Source organism: Bombus vancouverensis, unplaced genomic scaffold (genome assembly GCF_051014615.1).
Source record: "Bombus vancouverensis nearcticus unplaced genomic scaffold, iyBomVanc1_principal scaffold0045, whole genome shotgun sequence".
In the NCBI taxonomy this organism is placed as follows: Eukaryota; Metazoa; Arthropoda; class Insecta; order Hymenoptera; family Apidae; genus Bombus; species Bombus vancouverensis.
In genome coordinates, this window is record NW_027468936.1 from 389,499 (window position 1) to 399,288 (window position 9,790).

General features: G+C 40.6%; 1 long non-coding RNA gene across 1 annotated transcript; it reads right to left on the reverse strand.

The window, feature by feature from the left end:
- Window positions 1–1,504: 1,504 nt before the first annotated feature.
- On the reverse strand, window positions 1,505–4,249 carry LOC143304651 (uncharacterized). The gene is made up of 4 exons (XR_013061319.1): window positions 4,139–4,249; window positions 3,280–3,362; window positions 2,956–3,045; window positions 1,505–2,855 (listed from the first exon to the last, which is right to left on the reverse strand). It is a non-coding gene; the product is annotated as an uncharacterized LOC143304651 (long non-coding RNA).
- Between the last annotated feature and the right edge of the window lie 5,541 nt (window positions 4,250–9,790).

The following is a 9,790-nucleotide window of genomic DNA, read 5'->3' on the forward strand; positions in this document are numbered from 1 at the left end:
AAACTGCATTTTCGACACCATACGGGCATTTTCAATTCAAAAGAATGCCCTTTGGATTAAAAGATGCCCCAGCAACATTTCAACGTTTGATGAATTCAATATTATCTGGTCTGCAAGGAATAGAACTATTCGTCTATCTGGATGACATAGTGATTTATTCCGCGTCTCTCCAAGAACACGAAATTAAATTTAATAAATTAATGGAAAGACTGAGGAAAGCTAAATTACGATTACAACCTGATAAGTGCGAATTTTTACGACACGAGGTGAATTATTTAGGACATGTAATTAGTGAGGATGGCGTGAAACCCGACCCAAAGAAAGTCGAAGCCGTATCAAAATTTCCACGACCAAAGAGGGCGAAAAATATCAAACAATTTCTGGGACTAGCAGGATATTACAGAAGATTTATACCCCGATTTCCCCAAGGTCGCGAAACCATTGACACAACTATTAAAGAAAGACACTCCCTTTAAATGGACAGAAAATCAAGAAAACGCATTCAATAATTTAAAGACAGCGTTAGTGACGAAACCCATCCTGCAATATCCAGACTTTTCTAAACCCTTTAACCTTACTACAGACGCATCAGGATATGCAATAAGCGGTTTACTGAGTCAAGGGCCAATCGGAAAGGATTTGCCGATTGCGTATGCCTCAAGGCTATTAAATCCCGCCGAACAAAACTACTCTACCATAGAAAAGGAGTGTCTGGCAATTGTTTACAGCGCAATGCACCTCCGACCGTATCTTTACGGAAGAAAGTTTACCATCGTAACCGATCATAAACCTTTAGTGTGGATGCATTCTATCAAAAATCCTACTTCAAGAATTTGGAAATGGAAATTAAAGTTATCGGACTTCGAATTTGATATTATATACAAAGAAGGCAGGGCGAACGCAAACGCAGACGCATTATCTAGGAACCCTCCGGAAGTTTGTTTACCAATCAGAAAGAGAGAGGAAGTCTCACCGATTCGCTATCCTGTCTCAAAAAGATTCGGAATAGATACGTCAATCGAAGACTCTCCCATATCCGAAGCTAAACCACACGTCTTGCCTCAATCCAGTGATTCTAAAAATCAAGGAAAGGGTTTTACCCGAAAACATTTTACAATAGAAGAAACCCCCATAAAATATTTAGACCAAGCATTAGCAGAAATCGATGTAAGTACAGATAGAGAAATAACCAATCGAGAAAAAGAAGGCACGGATACAACAAGCGAAAAAGAGACCTCCACTGTAATTCCAGAACTAATTCAACAACGAGAAAAGGACACGAGACCTACGATAATTGCGGAACTAAGAATTTCAGAAACCCGAGACTCAATTGCGAGAGTAAATGACCATAAAGTAGTATTTATAGATATACATGGCAATCTGATAGATAAAGGAGCCTTAGAAATGAAGGAAACGGGAAAATTACCTCGTTATGAAGATTTAATGTTAGAAAAAGCAAGATTGAATTACGATTCTGGAAAATACATTGTATTCCTACCGATAAAGGAAAATAGAAATATTCCAATAACACCAAAAAATTTATTAAACTCGCTAAGATCTCTATTAGACGCAGTAAATGAAAAACAGTTAACTTCGTTCAGCATTAGCAAAGGAAACTTGGAGGAAATACCCTGGCGATATACAATCAGAAAATTAAAGGAAATATTTATGGAAAAAACCTTAACCATCACCATTTGCACTGGGGAAGTAATTACCCCATCTGTGGAAGCGTGGAACAACATAATACGAGAAAAACATGAATCAAGCGTAGCAGGACACAAAGGAATAACAAAAACTTATCAAAGAATACGACAACATTACTATTGGGAAAATATGAAAAAGGAAATTCAAGATTACGTAAGAACATGTAAGGAATGTCAATTGAAGAAACTCACAAGAATAAAAGCAAAGCAACCAATGGTATTTACAGACACACCAGGTAAAGCGTTCGATAAGGTTAGTATGGATATTATAGGTCCATTACCAAAAACCCAAAAGGGAAACGAATATATATTAACTATCCAAGACTTATTAACAAAATACTCAATTGGGATTCCACTAGGAGGAATCTCTTCAGCCGAGATAGCGGACGTTTTTGTAAAGCGATTTATTTGTCGTTTCGGGTCACCGAGAGCTATTCTCACTGATCAAGGAACGAACTTTACATCCTCATTAATGAAGAAAGTAGCAAAGAGATTCCGCATCAAACAATATACCACGACGGCATATCATCCACAAAGTAACGGTTCAATCGAAAGATCTCACCACGTGCTGATAGAATATCTCAAATTATACATTGAAAATTCCAAAAATTGGGACGAATGGGTAGAATTAGCTATGTTTTCCTATAATACCTCTGTACACGAAGGAACGAAATTCTCCCCGCACGAATTAGTTTTTGGACATCTAGCCAGAGAACCTACTGGTGAAGTAATAATCGAAGAGAACATGGAACCAACTTACGCAGAATATCTCGAAGATCTGTTCGATAAAATTAACACCGTACAACGAATGGCAAGAGAAAATTTGATAAAATCCAAACTAAGATCAAAAGAATATTACGACCGACGAATCAACCCCCAAGATTTTAAAATTGGAGATTCGATATATTTACTAAAAGAACCCAGTAAAGGAAAATTCTCCGATCAATATACTGGACCATACAAAGTGCTAGAAATCTTGCAGAACCAAAACGTCAAGATCGAAGTAAAAGGGATTCGGCGAACGGTGCATTTAAACAAGTTAAAACTAGCGCATAATCGAAATAAGCAATGAATAAAGCGATTTCAGTGGGCAACGTAGTGCGGTAGTATATGTTATAGTGCTGTTCGTCGAATAATACAGATATCGAACACCTAAAAGGAAAAAGGAAAATTATTATACGTGTTTCAATTATTGCTTAAATATAAAACGTGTTAACTCAATGAACAATTAACTAGTGAAAGTGAAAGTTACCTTGTGAACAAGTGATCAACATACAAGAAAGTGTACGTGCAAGTATAGGTTATGGATCGTTGTTCGTGGAACACAATGTATGACAGCTACCTAAAATAAGTGAATAAATTAGTTTCAATTGTCTCGGTGCAAAATACAAGGTTACTAAATGTTATAACTATATTATGGATAAATCAAAAGGAGGTGTAACACTGTTCGTCGAATAATACAGATAGCGAAAACCTAAAAAGAAAAAGGGAAAATTATTATGTGTACTCCAATTATTGTTTGAATATACAACATGTCGATTCAATAAATAATTAAAAGAGGGGAAGTGAAAATTACCTTGTAAACAAGTAATCATCATACAAGAAGGTCTACATGCAAAATAGGTTATGGCTCCCTGCTTGCGGAACACCATGTACCAGCTGAAAATAAACGAACGAATTAACTTCAATTGCCTTAATGCAAAGAGCAGCATCGCTAAATGTTATAACGGTGCTGTGGAGGCGTGGCACTGTTTGTCGAATGACACAGATAGCGGAAACTTGGAAAAAGAAAAGAAGTTTATTACGAGTGTTCCAATTACTGTTTGAATGTAAAACGTGTTAGTTCAACGAATAACGAAAACAGTGAAAGTGCAACTTACCTCGTGAACAATCAATCACCATACAAGGAAGTGTACATGCATGGATTTCGCAGATTAACAAGAAGAAATAAAATAGCTGATAAATATAGAAAGTGGTTAGAAAATAATTAAGATAGATTAATTGAGAGTTAGTAATAAATATAACCGAAGTAAAAGGATATTTTATTATGTATTAATCTACGTAGTATTGTTATATTATTATATCTAACATGTAGAAATGGATTTTGTACGCATATATGTATATAATTCCAATCCAAGTAGTATTCATAATATTTATTTTCACTGATAACAAGTACGTAAAACCTAAAATAAAACAAAGGTTTTAACAATAAAAAAAAACAAAAAAAAAGAAAAAGGGGAAGAAGAAAAAAAAGAAGAAAAAAAAGGAAAGAAAAAATATAATATATATAAATACAAAATTTTCTTTTTCTATAAAAGGTTATTACTATTTCTGATAAACTCGAGAAATGAAAACATTATACCATGATACACTGACGCAAAGATACACCACACAGAAGAAACTAATAGAGAACGCCTTAAGCTTGGCAAACTTACCGCCCGACGAATTTGCATACACCATAACCAAAACCCAGGACACATGGCTTTGATTGTTATTTAATAAGGTTTTGGGTTTATAAAATAACGATTCACTTAGATTCGTTTTCTGCAATATATTTCAGTCTTATAACACGTCTTACCACACAGGAATCTCCAAGTCAATAGAACAACGTGGTCGACTTCTAAGACAAAAGAGCGTCGTTAGAAGTCGTACCAACTTAGCTTGTAGTAAGCAGCGATCGTACCAACTTAACATTTCTCAACACTCCCCTTTGATCGCTAGTTTCTACAAGCCCCATAGCTTTGGTAAATTGCTGAGTCTTAATCCTATTTAGGCCTTTGGTGAGAATGTCAGCCACATTGTCAGGACTAGGTACATAAGTATAATCTAGTATCCCCCTCGATACGCAGTTCTTAACGTAAAAGTAACGCACTTGGACGTGCTTAGAACTCTCAGCAACTATTTCGTCCTTTGACCATGAAATAGCTCCGATATTATCGCAGAATATCTTGCAGGGGCGAGGGCAATATGACAGTTGACCCAATTCCTTTAACAGTAAAGAAATCCACACTGTTTCCCTTGCTGCTTCCTACATTGCCACAAATTCCGCTTCGCACGTCGATTGAGCTATAATCGGTTGTTTTTTGGATAGCCAGGATATCGCACCACCAGCGAGTATGAACACATACCCGCTCCTGGATTTCCTGTCTACCGTACAACCCGCAAAACACCTTCAGAGGTTGCCCGGTCCTTTGGTATACTAACTTCAAGTCTTTGGTCTTTAGTAAATATCTGAATACCCGCTTCACTGCTTTCCAATCGGATACAGTCGGATTCGCGCATCTTTGGCTTAGTTTCCCTATTGCACACGCAACATCAGGACGACTTACAGTAGCTACATACATTATGTGCCCCACAGCTTGTTCATATAATTTACTGTCGAAAGGCTCATCACGTTCAATATCAAAACCAGCCTCACATTCTCTAGCTAGCGGTGTCGACACTCCCACCACCCCAACCTCACGAGTAATGTCAAACAGATCCAGCATTTGACCTATCTGTACAGATTGATCGAATACTACAGTGGTGCTGTTTGGCTTACTCAGGTGGATGGACAGAAATTGAGTGTCTACACCTAGCATTCTAACATCTAATTTGTCCTTAATCCTAGTTTTGAATATCTCAATCCACTCATTCGTCCCAAACACAAGGATGTCGTCCACATACACAGCTACAATAAATTTCTTAGACGCATCCACATACACACATGGACCACTCACGCATGGGTTCAGACTCATACCTCTTAAAATGCTATCGATGTGTCTAAACCACATTCTTCCAGCTTGCTTCAGTCCATACAGGCTCTTTTTGAGCTTACACACAAATTTAGTTCTGTCTTTACCTGGAACTCTAAAGAGTTCTGGTTGCTCCATGTATATATCCTCATCCAGAGGGCTGTTGAGATACGCACATTCCACATCGATGTGCTCGTAAACCCACTCATTTTCCGCACATAGAGCAAGCAGAATTCTTAGAGTTCTGCCTTTTACTATTGGACTAAAGGTTTCTGAATAATCTACTCCAGGCCTCTGCCAGAATCCCCGAGCTACTAGCCTAGCCTTATACCTATCAGGGTCTCTCTTTATCACAAGCACCCACTTACAGTCTATAACGTTTTTATTTAAGGGTCTTTGCACAATGTCCCACACATCTTTACTTTTTAGATTGTCTAGTTCCTTCCTTATTGCATCAGTCCATTTTTGAGCGTCTGGCCCCCTCAGGGCTTCATACACATTCACAGGTACACACACGTTTTGAGCTTTACAAACAGTCGCAGTGTGAGCACAACAATCACATATTCTTGGTTTGTGTAGTCTTGCCGACCTCCTCGGCACAAACGGTACACTCACAGTATTCACTGGATTGTCCTCACACGTTAAACTGTCCATAAAGTAGTCGGTTTCCCCTTCGTCGTTTTCTCCGTCACTCTGTGTCTCGACGTCAGTTTGACCGGCTTCTCCCCTATGTTCAAAGGTTTCTACATCCCATATCCATTCCGAGGACTTATCCTTTATATGGTTCGTTTCCGCCTTAGCGCTCTTGTAGGGAAACGTGTTCTCCTCGAACCTGACATGACAGGATATTATCACCTTTTGGATCTTCGGTAGGTAAATTCTATAACCTTTGACCTGTCTGTCATATCCCACAAATATCCTCTCATCCGCTCTGCTCTCGAATTTTCCTCCGCTTGGACTCTTTAGATACCAGACTCTGCATCCAAACACTCTCAGTCTGTTTATCTCCCCTTGGAGGTCACATCCCTTACCCTTCCATAATTCCAGTGGGATCTTGTCTCCGATGGCAGAGGATGGGCATAGGTTTCTTATGTGGCATGCCGTGTTCACAGCCTCCCCCCACAGATAGTCAGGGAGTCCAGATTGGATGAGTAAACATCTGGACATCTTGACCAGGGTTCTGTTCGCTCGTTCGGAGACCCCATTTTGTTCAGGGTTTCTAGGAACAGTTTTCCTGTGTAAGATGCCTTTCTCCTTCAGGTAGTTCTCGAAGTTTTCTCCTGTGTACTCACCCCCGTTATCTGTTTGAAGGGCACTTATCTTGGATTGGTGTAAAGCCTCCACCTCCGCCTGGTACTCCTTGAAGCACTTGAGTACTTCATTCTTCCTACTGATGATTCTGACGTGCATGAAACGAGAAAAATCATCTGTGAACGTTACGAAATAATTACCTCCGCCCAGCGACTTGCATTGCGTTCTGCCACTAATATCGCTGTGAACTATTTCTAAAGGACGTTGACACATGTGGTGGGCTGTCTTCGGAAATGGTACTTTTGTCATTTTCCCTTTCACGCAGACCCCGCATGGTTCCTCATGTATCCTAGAGCCCTCCTTCACGTTCCTCACAGGGATCTTTCTCATCGCGTCCCCATGTAGATGACCTAACCTCTCATGCCATGACACGATACCTTTGTACGCCTTAGCTTCAATAACCTCGGCGTGGTCGTCATCATTTCCAGGTTCTTCTTGATCGTTCTCCATGGAAACGTTTGCTACATGCCTCTCAGGTGGTATTGTCTCTAGGTAGTACACGTTGTCTCCTACCTTTGAGTTAAATACCACATCCCCATCATCATGTGTGCCGACGGCCTCATCCTTCGTACACACTGTGGTGACGCCTTTCACTGCCAATTGCCTGATCGAGATTAGATTTACATCTAATTCAGGCACCCACAGGGCGTTCGACAAGGATAGACTCCACCCGCCACAGGCTTTGGTCATCTTCACGATGATCGTGCCTTTTCCCTTGACTTCCAGGTACCCCTTACCAATCCGGATCTGTCCAGTCGCAGGCACGAAGTCCACGAACCGATACCTATCCGGGGTCATATGGTTTGAGGCTCCCGAGTCAAGATAGCTGATCCTGTCCCTTTCCACGTGGTTGATAGATGATAAAGCCAGTGTGGAGATAAGTCCCTTGGATCTCGGTTTATCTTCCGATCCTTTTTCCACTTTGTTTTCTGGGTCTTTCTCTTCCTTGTCTTCTTTTCCCTCATGGCAGTTGTACGATATGTGGCCTCGTTTTCCACATTTATAGCATTTTTTATCCTTTGGGTTTTTGTGCTTTTTCTTAGCGCCATCTTGATTTTGTTGGGGCTTGGTCTTCGATTGTTTGCAAGCCGCCATTGCACTGTTCTTCTCGGAGGGACCCATGGCCGCTTCCATTCTCCTTTCCTCAAGTAGGAGATCGGATTTCACGACCCTCGAGGTTAGATTCTTATCGAGTCTTACCGTCCTAAGATATGTCGTGTAGTTTGGGTCCGCCACGAGGCCGGCTAAAATGAAACACGCCATCATGTGGTCTTCGATTCTTAAACCTGCGTTGGAAATTTTTTCGCACAGATCGTATATCTTTCCGCAGTATTTTGCGACGTCCATATCGGGGTTTTTTCTATGGTACCCAGTTCCCGTATGCATAGGGCAGTGTCCATCGACGTGGACCTTCCATGGACGTCCTCTAGCGCCTTCCAACAATCCCTCGCTGTCTTCAAGGATTTAATTTCTCCGATATATTCGGGGCGAATATGTCGGAAAAGATATGCACGTGCCATGTTATCCTTCCTCATGCATTCTGGGTCCAGCCTTTGCGCTTCCGTAAATCCTGGTTCTATTGCCTCCCAGCAACCCAGGAAAATTAGCGAGGCTTCCGTCATTGTCTTCCAATACTCGTAATTCCCCTTTCTTAGGACCGGCTTCATATCGCTGTCCACATCACTTACTTTGTCGTGATCGGCCATGGCGTGGTCTCTTCTCGGATTGTCTTAGAAAACACAAAAAACTCAAAAAAATAATACCGTTTTTCCCCGCAGTTTACTGCTCTGGGCCCATAACCTGTTATTTAATAAGGTTTTGGGTTTATAAAGTAACGATTCACTTAGATTCGTTTTCTCCAATATATTTCAGTCTTATCACACGTCTTACCACACAGGAATCTCCAAGTCAATAGAACAACGTGGTCGACTTCTAAGACAAAAGAGCGTCGTTAGAAGTCGTACCAACTTAGCTTGTAGTAAGCAGCGATCATACCAACTTAACATTTCTCAACATTGATCGCAGGAGAAGCGGTCCATATAGTCAAATGCATTCCGGTACAAGTAAAGGTACGACATACAACAAAATGCTACTCGGAACTACCCGTTTGGCAAAGGAATCGCACCACAGGAACTCCGCCCGGACGTGCGCCAAACGTGGCAATATTCAGCACCATCGTCGTTGGCCACGAGCGGAATGTATACCCAAAAGACCTCGATGCACTACGGGACCACGTCATGTTCCCGGCAGAAAATCTGCAGTCTTGAACGCATTGGCCAGAGGAGCAACAGGAAAAACAATCGTCCCTGGAACAGTAAACATCCTGGGAATGATAGACAAAACACATTAACGACAATAGCGAAAAATACCGTATCAAGCTTATGGACTGGTTTTATGGAATTTGGAACTGTCAGTGCAGCAATATTTGGAATACTCGCAATATTTAAACTAATCAAAACAATAATAGATATAGCCGCACACGGATACCAGTTACGTGAAACTTACAAATGTGGAATCGCCCTATTAGGAGCAATATGCGGCTCAGTCACCCACCCGCTACTATACCTCAAAAGAAGACGAAATATCGATGATCAAACAGCACAACCTCAAGGGATATCGATAACACCGGTAGTCACTCAACTACCAACGACATCTACGTCCGCCTTGAGCGAACTCAGAGATACCATCAGTCAAATTTCCTTTGGAAATTTGAACTCCAAGGGCGGGGATGTCACGTCCGCGCTCCGCACGCGCCGTAACAAGAACAAGAAAACCATTCTATACAAAACACGCGAATAAGGATTTGAATGCACAAACGAACACACGGCACTACGAAACGAAAGGAAGGATTAACAAAACGAGGGCGATTAACGGATCCAACCAATAAACAAAATACATATACACACAATTCTAAATAAACCAGGAAATAAGAATAACTACAAAAGGGGAAAATAATTGAAACGCCAGGAATATATATATATATATATAAATATATTTCAATCAATCAATTTGGAGAGTTACATATAAGTATAAACATATATG